Source organism: Triticum dicoccoides, chromosome 2B (genome assembly GCF_002162155.2).
Source record: "Triticum dicoccoides isolate Atlit2015 ecotype Zavitan chromosome 2B, WEW_v2.0, whole genome shotgun sequence".
Lineage (NCBI taxonomy): Eukaryota > Viridiplantae > Streptophyta > Magnoliopsida > Poales > Poaceae > Triticum > Triticum dicoccoides.
In genome coordinates, this window is record NC_041383.1 from 358680670 (window position 1) to 358698766 (window position 18097).

Consider the following 18097-nt stretch of genomic DNA (forward strand, 5'->3'; position numbering starts at 1 on the left):
TACTGTATATTACCACCAACTTTCATGCCCGTCCAAGAACCTGGCTAGTTAACATCCAGTCACTAACTACTGGAACCAGTGCGTCTGAACCTGAAGGACTGCATGAGAATTGGGTCAAGTTGGAGCGTGATAGAGCTGTACTCGTCTTGGAGCGTGATTGACCCGCTTCCAGTGCGTCTGAACTAGAAGGACTAGCAGTAATGCAAACTGAAAAATGGAGCGTGATAGTACAGCTCTATGATTATATACCTCTCAGCTCACGTTTAAACGAGATTAGAGAAGTATGAAAGGGCACATTCTATAATAAGTTGATAACAGTCATAGCAGCATCAGGAAAATGTTTAGCGAGAATAGTATGAAAGGGCACATTCTATTCGAACCAAGACGAGCGAGAACAGCGAGCACGATCTTGGCACCGCAAATCGAATACAGCTGGACGGCGTGAACAATCGAGTCAGATCTTGTAGCGGGACCGGACCGGTGAGCAGAAGTAGCAGGGCTGGGAGGATGCATACCAGCCATGGAGGCGCTTGTGGAGGTTGACGGTGTACTCCCTCGTGACGACCTCCTCCTTCCTCGGAGCTCCGCCCTTCTTCTCCTAGAGACGGGAACGGCCTCTCCGTCTTGCCCCCCGCGGCGGCGGTGGCGGCCGCAGACGTGTCGGTGGTGGTGGATGAGACGGAGGAGACCGAGGAGGTGCCGTCACCGTCCTCCGGCGGGACAGGGAGGCAAAGGCGCTCGGGAACGGAGCTGGTCGCGAGGAGGAGATCGAGGCTTGGGACTCCGGGCGCTGGACGCGGGTGCGTGCGGTTGGAAAAGAGGGGAGGGGTTGGATCAGAGGGCGCCATCGCGCATCGGGATCTAGATGTAGGACAGAGAGCCGGAGGTTGGGATCTGGATTGGGTGCGAGAGAGAGTGAAACGGACAGTGTGGAAGGACGGCGGGAGACGATGGGAGTGCGATGCGGTAGGAGTCGCCGTCTTCAATCTGGATCGGGGAGAAGAAGAGAGAGAGGTTGATGTGGCAGTGGCGGATCTGGCCTCGTTGGCTCGATCTGGTGCCATGGGAGAGAGGGAGAGGTGCGGTACAGAGTGCTGGCCGAGGAAGGATCAACAACGGTGGGAGTGAGAGGAGGACGGCTGTGGGGAAGGATCAACGGCGGTGGGGGTGAGAGGAGGACGGCTTGAGGTGGCAGCGGCAAGGGAGGAATGCAGCGCTAGGGTTCGCGCGAGAGAGAGGAGGTCACAAGGGGTGGGGTTGGGTGAGGTTCGAGAGAGAGGGGGGTTTGTTGCCGTGGGTTGGATGGATGGACGGATGGACGGTCATATGGATGCCATGTCATCGATCCAAGCCACAAGTAATTCCACCAATCAGAATTAAGCTTTTGTAGGTTTTTTTTCCTTTTTTTCTCTTATAGGGCAAATGTCCAATGTTATGTCAAAATTCATGGCAAAGTTTGTCCAAATGATCTCATATTTTGCATAAGTGTGCATATTGGAATGACAAACAATATTGCTAAATGGAATTTTCATTTTCTTTGCACAAAAATTTTATTTTCCATTTTTCGAGCGCCCCAAATGAGGTTTTTTGTGAAGCACTTACCATTTATTTGTTGCAAAATTGTACTAAATCAATTTTCTAAAACACTAGGCCATATTTAATGCACAATTGACCAAATGGTTGGGTGTAAAAAGTTTTGATCCACCTCTGGTGAAAAAGACAAAATTTCCGCCGATTCAGCTGGAAGCGGGTCAAATTTGAACTGCAGCTACCTCATAGTTTGCTCTTTATTTTTTCTAAAACTCATTTCTAGGTACATAAGTATCTATTTAATCAGAGAAACATCAAAAGTTTTCCAAGATTCATCCACTAGCTAGGAACGGTCATTCCCGCTGTTTTGACCGCATTTTGAAACAGGCATAAAAAATAAAAAAAATAAAAAATTAGAAACCTTCGCATTTTGTCATTATATATGACCAAGTTTGCAGGAAAAATAATAAACTTGTAATACGGAAATTATTTTTAAAAAGTGTTCTCAAAGCTATCATGCGTGGAGATTCATGGCTTTCAGGCCAAATGATCAATCTTATGGCCACATTCATGGCATAGTTTGTTCAAATGATCTCATATTGTGCACAAGGGTGCATCTTGGAATTCCAAACAATGTTGATTTGGGGAGTTTTCAATTTCATTGCACAAAAGAGCCATTTTCCATTTTTCGAGTGCCCCAAATGAGGTTTTTTTGTGAAGAACCTACCAAATAATTATTGCAAAATTGGACCAAATCATTTTTCTAAAATACTAGGCCATATTTAATGCACAATTGACCAAATGGTTGGGTGTAAAAAGTTTTGATCCACCTCCGGTGAAAAAGACAAATTTTCGCCAATTCAGCTGGAAGCGGGTCAAATTTGAACTGCAGCTACCTCATAGTTTGCTCTTTATTTTCCAAAAATCAATTCTAGGTACATAAGTATCTATTTAATCAGAGAAACATCAAATGTTTTCGAAGATTCAACCACTAGCTAGGAACGGTCAAGCCCGCCATTTTGACCGCATTTTGAAACGGGCATAAAAAATTCAAAAAAAATCAAAAAATTGGAAAACCTTCGCATTGTGTCATTATATATGACCAAGTTTCCAGGAAAAATAATAAACTTGTAATACGGAAATTATTTTAAAAAAGTGTTCTCAGAAATGAGCTATCATGCGTGAATATCCATGGCTTTCAGGCCAAATGATCAATCTTATGGCCACATTCATGGCATAGTTTGTTCAAATGATCTCATATTATGCACAAGGGTGCATCTTGGAATTCCAAACGATGTTGATTTGGGGAGTTTTCACTTTCTTTGCACGGAAAATTCATTTTCCATTTTCCGAGTGCCCGAAATGAGTTTTTTTTGTGAAGGACCTACCATATATTTGTTGCAAAATTGGACCTAATCAATTTTCTAAAATACTAGGCCATATTTAATGCACAATTGACAAAATGGTTGGGTGTCCAAAGTTTTGATCCACCTCTGGCGAAAAAGACAAATTCCCGCCAATTTAGTTGGAAGCGGGTCAAATTTGAACTGCAGCTGCCTCATAGTTTGCTATATATTTTTTCCAAAAATCATTTGTAGTTACATTAGTACCTATTTAATCATAAATACATGGTTTGGTGGCGATACGTCGAGGTTTGAACGGTGGCCGAGGGCCCCAACTCTAGAGCGCGTAAACTCGCATGCCCGCCGCGTGGTCACCGCGTGACCGTGGCTTTGCCATGTGTTCTAGGCGGCCTAGGCATGTCTAGTGGGTTGGGCACTCCCCAGGTAGGTGCTAGGAAGAAAATCACAACATAAGATTCTCACAAAGAGACCGATCGATGCTCAAACATGAATAAGCAGCCAAGTGTTTGATTAGCGGTACGGGAAATGCACATGGCTAATGGGCGTGAGTTTTGGCAGAGGATGATCAGTTACTAAGAAGACCTTCTTCACAAATTTTCAGCTCAAAAGGAGGAGCCTAGGTGGTACTTGCTTTGCAAAGTACAACACTGGACATAAATACGAATGTTGAAGTTGGGCTCAAAATAGTGAATGGATTGAGCTGGTATTTCGTGGAGGATGGTTATTTGGGCATAGGAAAGCACTGTAGAAAATGGATACCATTTGGACATGCCAAAGTGGTACTTCCTTCACAAAGTGTTTTTCTGAACTGAATAAGGAAATGAATATTTTTGAATTATTTTTGAACTAGGCAAGGAAGGTTTTTTTACATATTTAATGAAGATATGACCCAAAGAATTTATGAGATTTTTTTGGGAATTTTGGGAATGACAGAAATATAGGTTGCTTCACAACCTAGGGCAAAAACTGCCACATGGACATGACACATAGGCAAAACTGATGAGGTGGCACCTTGTCATAGCAACCCACCATAATTTACAAGGTTATGACCATCTATATTGTTACTGATCAGCTAGAAATAAGGCAGTGGACCAGTGCTATCTGCTTTATGACCATTTCGTGTAAGGAAATTACGACCTTTCTGACCAAAATAGTCGTTATAGTTTAGGGTTTGGAGCCCCCCGAACAGCTTTTGACAAATTGGTCTGAAATGGTCATAAATCTATGTCCAATTCTTCCAGGGTCACTGACAGAAGGTCACTAGTTGACATATTTCTTGTAGTGAATATTTTTTGTAGTTTGCAAAAGCACCTAATTAATGCTCTTGTTTTTCTCAAATAATTATGTTTATCAATGCATTAATTGGAATGCATGCATGCATAAAGTACATGCATTGGTCAATTTTCTCTTAGTACTTGCATGAAATGATTTAATGCACCTTGGAATCTGAACATGTGTTGGGGAACAACCAAATTGAGCCCTATAAAATGGAAAAACTAAAATTTTGAGATAAGCCCTATAAAACCGGAAAGGAGGGAGTAGAACAAGAACTACTCCCTCCTTTCCGGTTTATATGGCTTATTTCAACTTATTTGTTTTTCCAATTTAAAGGGCTCATCTCCATCACATTTTTAGTTTTCAAGGCGCATTAAATCTTTGCATGCAAGAATTAAAAAGGAACACACCAATGCATGTAATATTCCTACTCATCTAGTGGCCAAGCATGCATGCACTGCAATTAATCCAAATTAATGCATGTGCTTAATTTGAGTAGTTTTGTAAAGTACGAGATACATTCCTCCACACATAAAATGCCTTGCTTGATGAAATTTCAGATTTGAGCCCTATAAACCAGAAAGGAGGGAGTACTCCATCCGGGAAAAGTGTCGCACTTCGAAACTAGAACCGTCAATAAATTTTGAGCTTGCGTCTCGTCACATTCCAAATTACTCCATGCTATATTGAATTGCAAACCTGTTCACACCGATCACAACCTAAATGGTTTCCCACTTTGGAGAGTATCAGTACCATGCTATATTGAATTGCAAACCTGTTCACACCGATCACAACCTAAACGGTTTCCCACTTAGGAGTGTATTAGTACTCGGTTATAAATACTAGTATGGCAAGATGACTACACATTCCTCCTCAACTCCTCATCCACAAAAACAAACAAGTCATTCAACATCCTTCCCTTGCGTCCGCCATGGCCAGCGTGAGTTCTGGGTTGAGAGATTGCCACCAGGGAGAGGCGAGCATGGAAGCGGAAGCACGAGAGATTTCATGCCTCGCTGCGAGAGCAGCCGACATGTCCCGCCGTGCGGAAGTAGCAGCACAGAGGCCCCGCCACGCCGCTGAGGCAGCATAGAGGTCCCACCGTGCCATCGATGCAGCAGATTGGTCCGGCCGCACCGTGGAAGCAGTAGAGATGTCCCGCCGCACCACGAATGCAGCAGAGATGTCCCGCTGCGCCACGGTGGCCTGGGAAAATTTCTCGCGGGCAGGCGACGACTGTTACAGGCGCATGCATGCGATCATCCATAGCCAGATGGATCAGATCTCCGACTGGGCGAGGTTGCAGGACGACATGAAAGCCTCGTTTGAACAGGCTACTGGCGTCATCCGGCAACTAAGGGAGGGCAATGAGAGGCTCCGGGCCGAGCACGACCTGCTGAGGGAGAAGATCGTCCGAAGTGCAGACCAGCAGGAGGAGAGTAGTGCCTTGTTGAAGAGGACCGGTGTCATCATCAAGAAACTTATGGACTTGAATGACATGCTCCGCAACGAGCACCAAAGGTTGGTGGAGGAATCCATGGATGTTCTCAAGAAGCGTCTTGAGGACACGAAAGAGCTCATCACCGCTCGCCTCGGAGACTAGTTCCCGTGGCCTGCAACAATGCATCAAGAAAGTAGAGATCAGCGAGCCAGATCCTTGTCTTCCTTCTTCTTTTGCCCTTGTGTATTTCGGGCATAGCCGCATGTGGCTTTTTTAATTATCTTTCTAATTATGTAAGATAATTAATCGTCCTTATCTTTCTGTGGAAGATCAATGTTGCAAGGCTGGAATGAAGAAAACTCTTGTTGTGGCGACCCTGGCATTTGCTGTTCTTCTAGTTGCTGTTGGGCTTCCTTCAGTTTCCTGGTTTCTTTTCATGTAATAATCGGTTTAGGATGTGGATTGTGTCGTCGGTTGTGAAATGTTGGGTTCTAGCGTGGATGTTTGGCCTTTGTTGGCCTCTTGGGATGTTGCGATTTCAATCTGGTAGCTTTTAGTCCTGCATGTTAGGATGGAGTTGTGCTGAACTTCTTGTGAATTGTGGTTGTTTTCAGTAATAAAAATCGGAAAGGGCAAGCCCTTCTTTGATCAAAAAAAATTTAATCATCCTTATATATTCATCAGTCTTGCTATAAGTCGTAGTAGATGCTATATAGGTCCGTCAGATCTTACATCAAGATTCGTGCTTTCAGATTTTCTTTTTTCTCTCTTAAATCTCAGTCGAGTGAGACATAGCCACGCCATTAAATAGAGGCTCGGGCGCCATTAATGGAGACCTTGGGAGAGAGGTGGATGGTAGATGGAGGTCAAAGGGCTCTCCTCCCGATAAGCACACGCACGGGTCTGATCGCACGCCTCTCGTACTCAAATAATACTTGTGTTTCCAATTGTAATGTGACAGCACTTGTTCCAAAATGACTTTGTTGATTGTTAATGTGTGTGCCTTCACAAATTGGATTGCAAATTTACCACAGCATGTTGGTGCCATGTCATGGCACCAAGCCAAGTTTCATTATTTTCATGCGTGTTTTGGATTTACAGGAATTAAAAAACTAAGTTTCTCAATGTTTCCAACCGAGCCACGAAGCCCAGAATTTTGAATTTCATTCCCATTTCTTGCATGGAACCTAGAAATTTACCCAAGGACACACATGTGATTTTTCAACCAACTTTGGTGCACTGAAACATGTGCTTGTATTTCAAATTTGAATTATGCACACAAAGGTGACACGTTCCCTCCCAGAACCACGAGCCTTCTTGGGAGAAGCTCCGATTTGCAAGAAGCTTATACCAAAATTTGTTCCTATTCGGCCAATTTTTTTACCACGGCATGGTACTACCATGACATGAAACCATGCCAAGTTTCATGATTTTAAAACCAAGTTTCTCAATGTTCTCGACCAAGCCACGATGCCAAGATGCCAGGATGTTTGAATTTTATTCTCATTTTTTGCATGGGACCTACTCCCTCCTTCCATCTATATAGGGCCTAATGTGTTTTTCAAGATAGACTTTGACTATTGACAAGATTAATAGAACATGAGATGTATACTATGAAAATTATATTATTGTAAGCTCCTTTGACATACAAATTTGAAGGTATGCTTTGTGTAAGTTGCATGTCATATATTATTGCTCTAATGTTTGGTCAAAGTTAGCCTCAAAAAACGCATTAGGCCCTATATAGATGGAAGGAGGGAGTAGAAATTCACCCGAGAACACAAATGTGATTTTTCAACCAACTTTGGTGCACGGGAGCATGTGCTTGTAGTTCAAATTTGAATTATGCACATTAAATGACCAAAAACTCAATTAATGGGTAAATAAGGCCAAACGAAGTCGGAATAATTCCAAAATTTAACAGGGCACTCATGTAGTTCTATGTTGCCTTTGTAAATAAACTCAAGGGGGACAACGTATATAGTTTCTCACTCAAAGGTGGCAGGTTCCCTCTCAGAACCATGAGCCTTCTTGAGAGAAGCTTCGGTTTGCAAGAAGCTTATACCAAAATATGTTCCTATTCAGCCAATTTTTTAACCACAACATGGTAGTACCATGACATGACATCCATGCCAAGTTTCATGATTTTCAGACGTGTTTTCGATTTACAAGAATTTTAAAACCATGTTTCTCAATGTTCTCGGCCGAGCCACGATGCCCAGATGTTTTAATTTTATTCTCATTTCTTGCATGGGATCTAGAAATTCACCTGAGGACACAAATGTGATTTTTCAACCAACTTTGGTGCACGAGAGCATGTTCTTGTAGTTCAAATTTGACTTATGCACATTAAATGACCAGAAACTCAATTAATGTGTAAAAACGACAAACGAACCTGGAATAATTCCAAAATTTAATAGGGAACTAATGTAGTTTGATGTTTCCTTTGTTAAGAAACTCAAGGGGGGGGGGGGCAGCATTTATCGTTTCACACTCAAAGGTGGCACGTTCCCTCTTAGAACCACGAGCTTCCAAATCGGCCCAATTTTTTACCACAACATGTTAGTGCCATGACATGAAACCATGCCAAGTTTCATGATTTCCAGGCGAGTTTTGGATTTACATGAATTTAAAATCTAAGTTTCTCAATGTTCTCGGCCGAGCCATGACGCCCAGATCTTTGAATTTCATTCTCATTTCTTCCATGGGACCTAGAAATTCAACCAAGGACACACATGTGATTTTTCAACCCACTTTGGTGCACCGGAGCATGTGCATGCAATTCATATTTAGAATATGCACATTAAAAGTCTAGAAACTCAATTAATGTATAAAAAGGCCAAATGAACCCGAAATAATTCCAAAATTTAACAGGGTAGTCATATAGTTCTATGTTGCCTCTGTAAATAAAATCAGGGGAGGCAGCGTATATTGTTTCGCACACAAAGGTGACACGCTCCCTCTCGGAACCACGAGGCTTGTTGAGAGAATCTTCGGTTTTGCAAGAAGCTTATACCAAAACTTGTCCCAACTCAGCCAAAAATTATATGTATGAAAACAGGGTTTAGATTATCCCGAACATCTCGCTACCTAGACCAATAATGTACTATGATTTGAATTCAACATAAAATGGATACAAATATTTGAATTGGAGAGCGTATGGTACATGTAGTTCAGAGTGAAATATGATTACTGCTATATGCATGTTTTTTGTTATCAAGATAATATTTAAATTATTGTATAACTTGACAACAATCGTATTCAAATAAGGAAAATTGATTCAAATTTAGTCCATATGGTAGATGACAATATATATGTTCACATGGTGGAGTAAAATGTTCATATATGATGGAAGATCAAAATGTACGACTACATCAATTATAAACCGCTAGGTCACCTAATGATATATTCAAATTCAACATAACGTGGATTCAAAAATTGAAATTCGAGATCATGCCATTTGTAATCATATAAAAAGGGACATTACTCTTTCTTTGGTGGGAATTGATTTGTTTTTTGTTGTTGTTGAGGGAAGTGCGAATCGATTTGGTACTATGCAGGGTAATCTTGTTCTCCCGATTTTTTTACATTTTTCTTGTAGTTTTTTCAATGGCATCTATAGCAATATAGTAAAAGGGGACATGACTCTCTTGTGTCTTGTATGAATTGTTTTTTCACACGTTAAGTTTGTTCTGCTGAACAAGGAATCCGCACCGTGTTATCCTGAAATTTTCAAGCTCGAGTATCTTTTGTCTCCCCTGCTTTGAAACTCCCGCTTCTTCAACCCGCGCCGCGCCTTGTTATCCCGAAATTTGGACACGCGCGAGAACTCGCTCCTCATCCGAAATCACTCCCGCAGCCTAGACACGCGAAATACCCCTTCTACCCCTCAGCCGGAAATGAAGCTCAACGTCGCGGTGTCAAAACCGGTGGGCGTATGCTGGTAACTTACCCTACATTTCGGACAAGCGCGTCCCTAAGCTTGGCTCCCCCTCCCCCTTCGCCCCCCATTCGTACACCGAGGCCACCAAAACCCACGAAACCCCACGCTCCTCCCTCGGTGTCGGGGAAACTGATCCACGAACACCTATGGGACCAGCGGACCAAGCCCCTTTCGGTTCGGCGGGGGGCAGAGATCACACGAAGAGCAAATCGAGGTGAAGCACACGAGCAGTTTACCCAGCTTCGGAGCTCTCTGGAGAGATAATACTCCTGCTGCTGCTTGTCTGATTGTATTGTGTTCTTGCTCGGGAGCGCTGAATGCTACAGTACACTCTAGCTGCTAACGAGACCGAGCGTGTGTGATCTTCTGGGCTCTAACCCCTTCTACGTTGCGCATGGGCCTCCTTTTATATGTTCAAGGGGTCACCGATAGGTGGCAACACAGATGAGGGTAAAAATGGAAAAGAAGTTGCGGTTGGTACAACCACCTTCACAGTGCATCCTACCTAACCCTGACGGCAGGGGACAAAGGCATTAAATGCCCGTCTGCGTCGCCCAAGCAGTGTAAAAAGGGACCGTCAGGGGCGCTACCGCTCACCACGATGGCAGTCTTGTCAGCTTCGCATGCCATCGCGCACCGCTGGCTGCACAACCTCTCGCCACGCGCGCCTGGAAAGGCCCCCAGAGCGACACGTTGATGGATGTGCTGGAGCGTGGGTACAGAGTGGTAGCCTGCCGCGGCAAGCGCCTTGCCGCGGCTATTGTCTTGTCGGGTCCGGAAGCTTGTCGCTCACCGGGCCTTGCCGGGACGCACGGCGCGTCGCAGCAAGTTCCTTGAAATGCCTTGGTTGGCCTTCCCGGCAAGCTCCTCTTGCCGGGGCCTTGTCTCCTGAGCTTAAATACTTTGTTCTTGAATGGCTCCAAAGGAACCATGGAGGGCCTCGGCGGTCATCCGGCAAGCCTTCCGGCGGGGCGCTGCAACTGCCCGTGCACAAGTTCGGGATACTAGGGTACCCCTACTCTAGTACACCGACAGGAGCCCCCGGGCCTGGGCCACACACGGTGCCGAGCGCTGTTGGGCTAGGCCCAAAACAGGGCACGGGCATGCGCGGCCTGGATTACGCTGTATCTTACTCCGTATCCACCGCGCCCTCCCCAACGGCACGCGTCGAATGTGGCATCGTGGGAGAGATCGTGGGTGGTTTCTTTATTCGGAAGGGCGAAACGTCCGCCCCCTCCCTCTTTATAAGCAGGGGAAACAGGGGCAGTTTGCCTACTTTGCCGGTTGCTACTTCATTCTCAAAAATCTTCGCCGCTCCCCCCTTCTTCTCGAAGCCGAAAGAGAGCAGCGCTCCGCCCCCCATTGCCACCGGCGCCACCAACGCCGTCGACCTCCCCCGCCACCTCCGCCATGGCTCCGAAAGCCGACAAGGGGAAGGGCGTGAAATCGGTCGAGGCACAGCGGCTCGCGGCGCTGCGGAAGGAGCGGGCCGTCTTCCCCCCTCTGCTTGACGCAAAGGAGCTGAGGGAGTACTACTACCTTTTCTGGTCGACGGAGACGCGAGCGCATCCGCGCACGAGGGTACTCCCGACTACCGCTTCAAGATTGGCTCCGAACGGGTATCCCTTCTTCGCGCTGTTCTTCTACTGCGGGCTCTGCCCGCCCTTCTGTGAATTCTTCTGCGATATCATGAACACCTACGGGTTCCGCCTCCTTGATTTCACCCCCAATGCCGTTCTGACCATGGCAATTTTCGCACATCTGTGCGAAAACTTTGTTGGAGTCCACCCAAACGTAGCCCTTTTCCGCCACTTCTTCATGCCTCGAGTCGAGAGAGGAGAGCCCCTTGCCGGAGGAATCGCTTGGATCTCGAGGGTCGGCAAGAAGGAAGCCTATCTGGAGGGAGAGCTCCGCAGCAAATGGGATGAATGGAGAGCAGAGTGGTGCTGGGTCGTCGAGGAGAACCCGCAGCCATTTACTGCCCTGCGCCAAGCCCCAATAGTACGTGGCAACGATTGGAGTAATGTGGCCCCGGAAGATGATAGGCTGAAGATTGCCGTCACCCGCATCCTTCACCTCAGGCTTGCCGGGCTCACTGTAGGCGTTGTAGGCGCAGATTTCCTTCGCCGCCGCATCGCCCCCCTGCAAGAGAGGGGGAGACCCGCCTGGGAGTTCCAAAACTCGGCGGATATCATGAGGCTGCGCCCAGGCCTCAACTTCAACTTCACTGTTCTGGAGCTGGACGCGATGCTCCTGGAGCTGTTCAAGCGCGATCCCCGACATCCATTCATGTTGCCGCAGGACGTCGTTCCGCTGTGCAACAATTCTTCGCTTGACCGCATCCGTGCAATGATGCCACTGTGCGACTCTCACGGAATCGTTCCAACCTGGCAAGAGCCGGAAGACGCCATCGTGCAGGAGTTCTTCGACGGCTTGGTCGTGTTGGGGAACGTTGCAGAAAATTAAAATTTTTCCTACAGTTTCACCAAGATCCATCTATGAGTTCATCTAAGCAACGAGTCAAGGGAGAGAGTTTGCATCTACATACCACTTGTAGATCACGAGCGCAAGCTAGCCAAGGGGATGGTGATGATGGAGTCGTACTCGAACGTGATTCGGATCACCGATGTCCAAGTGCTGAACGGACAGCACCTCCGCGTTCAACACACGTACGGGACGGGAGACGTCTCCTCCTTCTTGATCCAGCAAGGGGGAAGGAGAGGTTGAGGAAGATTGCTCCAACGGCAGCACGACGGCGTGGTGTAGTTGGTGCAGCAGTACTCCGACAGGGCTTCGCCAAGCATATACGGAGGAGGAGAGGTGTTGGGGAGGGGAGGGGCTGCGCCTTGGCTTGTGTTAAGCTCCCGTGCACCTCCCCACTATATATAGGGGTGGAGGGGCTGGTTTCTTGCCCTCCAAGTCCATTGGGGCGTTGGCCAAGGTGGGAGGAAAGAAATCCCATCATTTCCTTCCCCACCGATTGTTATCCCCCCTTTTTAGGGATCTTGATCTTATTCCTTCTAAGGGGGGATCTTGGTGCGCCTTGACCAGGGGTGTGGGGCCTTTCCCCCACTACTCACGTTCATGTGGGTCCCCCCATGCAGGTGGTCCCCACTCCGGAACCTTCTAGAACCTTCCCGGTACAATACCGAAAAATCCCGAACATTTTCCAGTGGCCAAAATAGGACTTCCCATATATAAATCTTTACCTCCGGACCATTCCGGAACTCCTCATGACGTCCGGGATCTCATCCGGGACTCCGAACAACATTCGGTAACCACATACAAACTTCCTTTATAACCCTAGCGTCATCGAACCTTAAGTGTGTAGACCCTACGGGTTCGGGAGACATGTAGACATGACCGAGACGTTCTCCGGTCAATAACCAACAGCGGGATCTGGATACCCATGTTGGCTCCCACATGCTTCTCGATGTTGTCATCGAATGAACCACGATGTCGAGGATTCGATCAAACCCTGTATACAATTCCCTTTGTCAATCGGTACGTTACTTGCCCGAGACTCGATCGTCGGTATCCCAATACCTTGTTCAGTCTCGTTACCGGCAAGTCACTTTACTCATACCGTAATGCATGATCTCGTGGCCAACACTTTGGTCACCTTGAGGTCATTATGATGATGCATTACCGAGTGGGCCCAGAGATACCTCTCCGTCATACGGAGTGACAAATCCCAGTCTCGATCCGTGTCAACCCAACAGCTACTTTCGGAGATACCTGTAATGCACCTTTATAGTCACCCAGTTACGTTCTGACGTTTGATACACCCAAGGCACTCCTACGGTATCCGGGAGTTACACGATCTCATGGTCTAAGGAAGAGATACTTGACATTGGCAAAGCTCTAGCAAACGAACTAAACGACCTTTGTGCTATGCTTAGGATTGGGTCTTGTCCATCACATCATTCTCCTAATGATGTGATCCCGTTATCAACGACATCCAATGTCCATAGCCAGGAAATCATGACTATCTGTTGATCACAACGAGCTAGTCAACTAGAGGCTCACTAGGGACATATTGAGGTCTATGTATTCACACGTGTATTACGATTTCCGGATAATACAGTTATAGCATGAATAAAAGACAATTATCATGAACAATGAAACATAATAATACTTTTATTATTGCCTCTAGGGCATATTTCCAACAGTATCCCACTTGCACTAGAGTCACCAATGTAGTTACATTGTGATGAATCGAACACCCATAGAGTTCTGGTGTTGATCATGTTTAGCTCGCGAGAGAGGTTTAGTCAACGGATCTGCGACATTCAGATCCGTATGTACTTTGCAAATTTCTATGTCTCCATCTTGAACATTTTCACGGATGGAGTTGAAACGACGCTTGATGTGCCTGGTCTTCTTGTGAAACCTGGGCTCCTTGGCAAGGGCAATAGCTCCAGTGTTGTCACAGAAGAGTTTGATTGGCCCCGACGCATTGGGTATGACTCCTAGGTCGGTGATGAACTCCTTCACCCAAATCGCTTCATGCGCTGCCTCCAAGGCTGCCATGTACTCCGCTTCACACGTAGATCCCGCCATGACGCTCTGCTTGCAGCTGCACCAGCTTACTGCTCCACCATTCAACATATACACGTATCCGGTTTGTGACTTAGAGTCATCCGGATCTGAGTCGAAGCTAGCGTCGACGTAACCCTTTACGACAAGCTCTTCGTCTCCTCCATAAACGAGAAACATGTCCTTTGTCCTTTTCTGGTACTTCAGGATATTCTTGACTGCTGTCCAGTGTTCCTTGCCGGGATTACTTTGGTATCTAGCTACCAAACTCACGGCAAGGTTTACATCAGGTCTGGTACACAGCATGGAATACATAATAGATCCTATGGCTGAAGCATAGGGGATGACACTCATCTCTTCTTTATCTTTTGCCGTGGTCGGTGACTGAGCCAAGCTCAATCTCACACCTTGTAACATAGGCAAGAACCCCTTCTTGGACTGATCCATTTTGAACCTCTTCAAAATCTTATCAAGGTATGTGCTTTGTGAAAGACCTATGAGGCGTCTCGATCTATCTCTATAGATCTTGATGCCTAATATGTAAGCAGCTTCTCCAAGGTCCTTCATTGAAAAACACTTATTCAAGTAGGCCTTAATGCTGTCCAGAAATTCTATATTATTTCCCATCAAGAGTATGTCATCTACATATAATATGAGAAATGCTACAGAGCTCCGACTCACTTTCTTGTAAACGCAGGCTTCTCCATAAGTCTGCATAAACCCAAACGCTTTGATCATCTCATCAAAGTGAATATTCCAACTCCGAGATGCTTGCACCAGCCCATAAATGGATCGCTGGAGCTTGCATACTTTGTTAGCGTTCTTAGGATCGACAAAACCTTCCGGCTGCATCATATATAGTTCTTCCTTAAGATGCCCGTTAAGGAATGCTGTTTTGACGTCCATCTGCCATATCTCATAATCATAGTATGCGGCAATTGCTAACATGATTCGGACGGACTTTAGCTTCGCTACGGGAGAGAATGTCTCGTCGTAGTCAATCCCTTGAACCTGTCGATAACCCTTAGCGACAAGTCGAGCTTTATAGATGGTGACATTACCATCTGCGTCTGTCTTCTTCTTAAAGATCCATTTGTTTTCTATCGCTCGCCGATCATCGGGCAAGTCTGTCAAAGTCCATACTTTGTTTTCATACATGGATTCTATCTCGGATTTCATGGCTTCAAGCCATTTGTTGGAATCTGGGCCCGCCATCGCTTCTTCATAGTTCGAAGGTTCACCGTTGTCTAACAACATGATTTCTAGGACGGGGTTGCCGTACCACTCTGGTGCGGAACGTGTCCTTGTGAACCTACGAAGTTCAGTAGCAACTTGATCCGAAGTACCTTGATCATCATCATTGGTTTCCTCTTCAGTTGGTGTGGGCATCACAGGAACATTTTCCTGAGCTGCACCACTTTCCCGTTCGAGAGGTAGTACTTCATCAAGTTCTACTTTCCTCCCACTTACTTCTTTCGAGAGAAACTCTTTTTCCAGAAAGCATCCGTTCTTGGCAACAAAGATTTTGCCCTCGGATCTTAAGTAGAAGGTATACCCGACAGTTTCCTTAGGGTATCCTATGAAGACGCATTTTTCCGACTTGGGTTCGAGCTTTTCAGGTTGAAGTTTCTTGACATAAGCATCGCATCCCCAAACTTTTAGAAACGACAGCTTAGGTTTCTTCCCAAACCATGATTCATACGGTGTCGTCTCAACGGATTTAGACGGTGCCCTATTTAAAGTGAATGTAGCTGTCTCTAGAGCGTATCCCCAAAATGATAGCGGTAAATCAGTAAGAGACATCATAGACCGCACCATATCCAATAGAGTGCGATTACGACGTTCGGACACACCGTTTCGCTGAGGTGTTCCAGGCGGCGTGAGTTGTGAAACGATTCCACATTTCCTTAAGTGTGTGCCAAATTCATGACTTAAATATTCTCCTCCACGATCTGATCGTAGGCACTTTATCTTTCGGTCACGTTGATTCTCCACCTCATTCTGAAATTCCTTGAACTTTTCAAAGGTCTCAGACTTGTGTTTCATTAAGTAGACATACCCATATCTACTTAAGTCATCAGTGAGAGTGAGAACATAACGATATCCTCCGCGAGCCTCAACGCTCATTGGATCGCACACATCGGTATGTATGATTTCCAATAAGTTGGTTGCTCTCTCCATTGTTCCGGAGAACGGAGTCTTGGTCATCTTGCCCATGAGGCATGGTTCTCACGTGTCAAACGATTCATAATCAAGAGACTCTAAAAGTCCATCGGCATGGAGCTTCTTCATGCGCTTGACACCAATGTGACCAAGGCGGCAGTGCCACAAGTATGTGGGACTATCGTTATCAACTTTACATCTTTTGGCATCTACACTATGAACATGTGTAATATTACGCTCGAGATTCATTAAGAATAAACCATTGACCATCGGAGCATGACCATAAAACATATCTCTCATATAAATCGAACAACCATTATTCTCAGACTTAAATGAGTAGCCATCTTGTATTAAACGAGATCCAGATACAATGTTCATGCTCAAACTTGGCACTAAATAACAATTATTAAGGTTCAAAACTAATCCTGTAGGTAAATGTAGAGGCAGCGTGCCGACGGCGATCACATCGACTCTGGAACCATTCCCGACGCGCATCGTCACCTCGTCCTTCGCCAGTCTCCGTTTATTCCGCAGCTCCTGCTGTGAGTTACAAATATGAGCAACGGCACCGGTATCAAATACCCAGGAGTTACTACGAGTAATGGTAAGGTACACATCAATTACATGTATATCAAATATACCTTTGGTTTTGCCGGCCTTCTTATCTGCTAAGTATTTGGGGCAGTTCCGCTTCCAGTGACCCTTCCCCTTGCAATAAAAGCACTCAGTCTCAGGCTTAGGTCCATTCTTTGACTTCTTCCCGGTAACTGGCTTACCAGGGGCGGCAACCTCCTTGCCGTCCTTCTTGAAGTTCTTCTTACCCTTGCCCTTCTTGAACTTAGTGGTCTTATTGACCATCAACACTTGATGTTCTTTTTTGATTTCAGCCTTTGCTGACTTCAGCATCGAGAACACTTCAGGAATGGTCTTTTCCATCCCCTGCATGTTGTAGTTCATCACAAAGCTCTTGTAGCTTGGTGGGAGCGACTGGAGGATTCTGTCAATGACCGCCTCATCTGGGAGGTTAATGTTCAGCTGGATCATACGGTTGTGCAACCCAGACATCTTCAGGATGTGCTCACTGACAGAACTGTTTTCCTCCATCTTACAACTGTGGAACTTGTCGGAGACATCATATCTCTCGACCCGGGCATGAGCTTGGAAAACTAGTTTCAGCTCTTCGAACATCTCATATGCTCCGTGATGCTCAAAACGCTTTTGGAGCCCCGGTTCTAAGCTGTAAAGCATGCCGCACTGAACGAGGGAGTAATCATCAGCGCGAGTTTGCCAAGCATTCATAATGTCTTGGTTCTCTGGGACGGGAGCGTCACCTAGCGGTCCTTCTAGGACATATTGTTTCCTGGCAGCTATGAGGATGATCCTCAGGTTCCGGACCCAGTCCGTATAGTTGCTGCCATCATCTTTCAGCTTGGTTTTCTCTAGGAACGCGTTGAAGTTCATGTTGACATGAGTGTTGGCCATTTGATCTACAAGACATATTTGCAAAGGTTTTAGACTAAGTTCATGATAATTAAGTTCTAATCAAATTATGAACTCCCACTCAGATTAGACATCCCTTTAGTCATCTAAGTGTTACACGATCCGAGTCGACTTGGCCGTGTCCGATCATCACGTGAGATGGACTAGTCATCGTCGGTGAACATTCTCATGTTGATCGTATCTTCCATACGACTCGTGTTCGACCTTTCGGTCTCCGTGTTCCGAGGCCATGTCTGCACATGCTAGGCTCGTCAAGTTAACCCTAAGTGTTTTCGCTGTGTAAAACTGTCTTACACCCGTTGTATGTGAACGTAAGAATCCATCACACCCGATCATCATGTG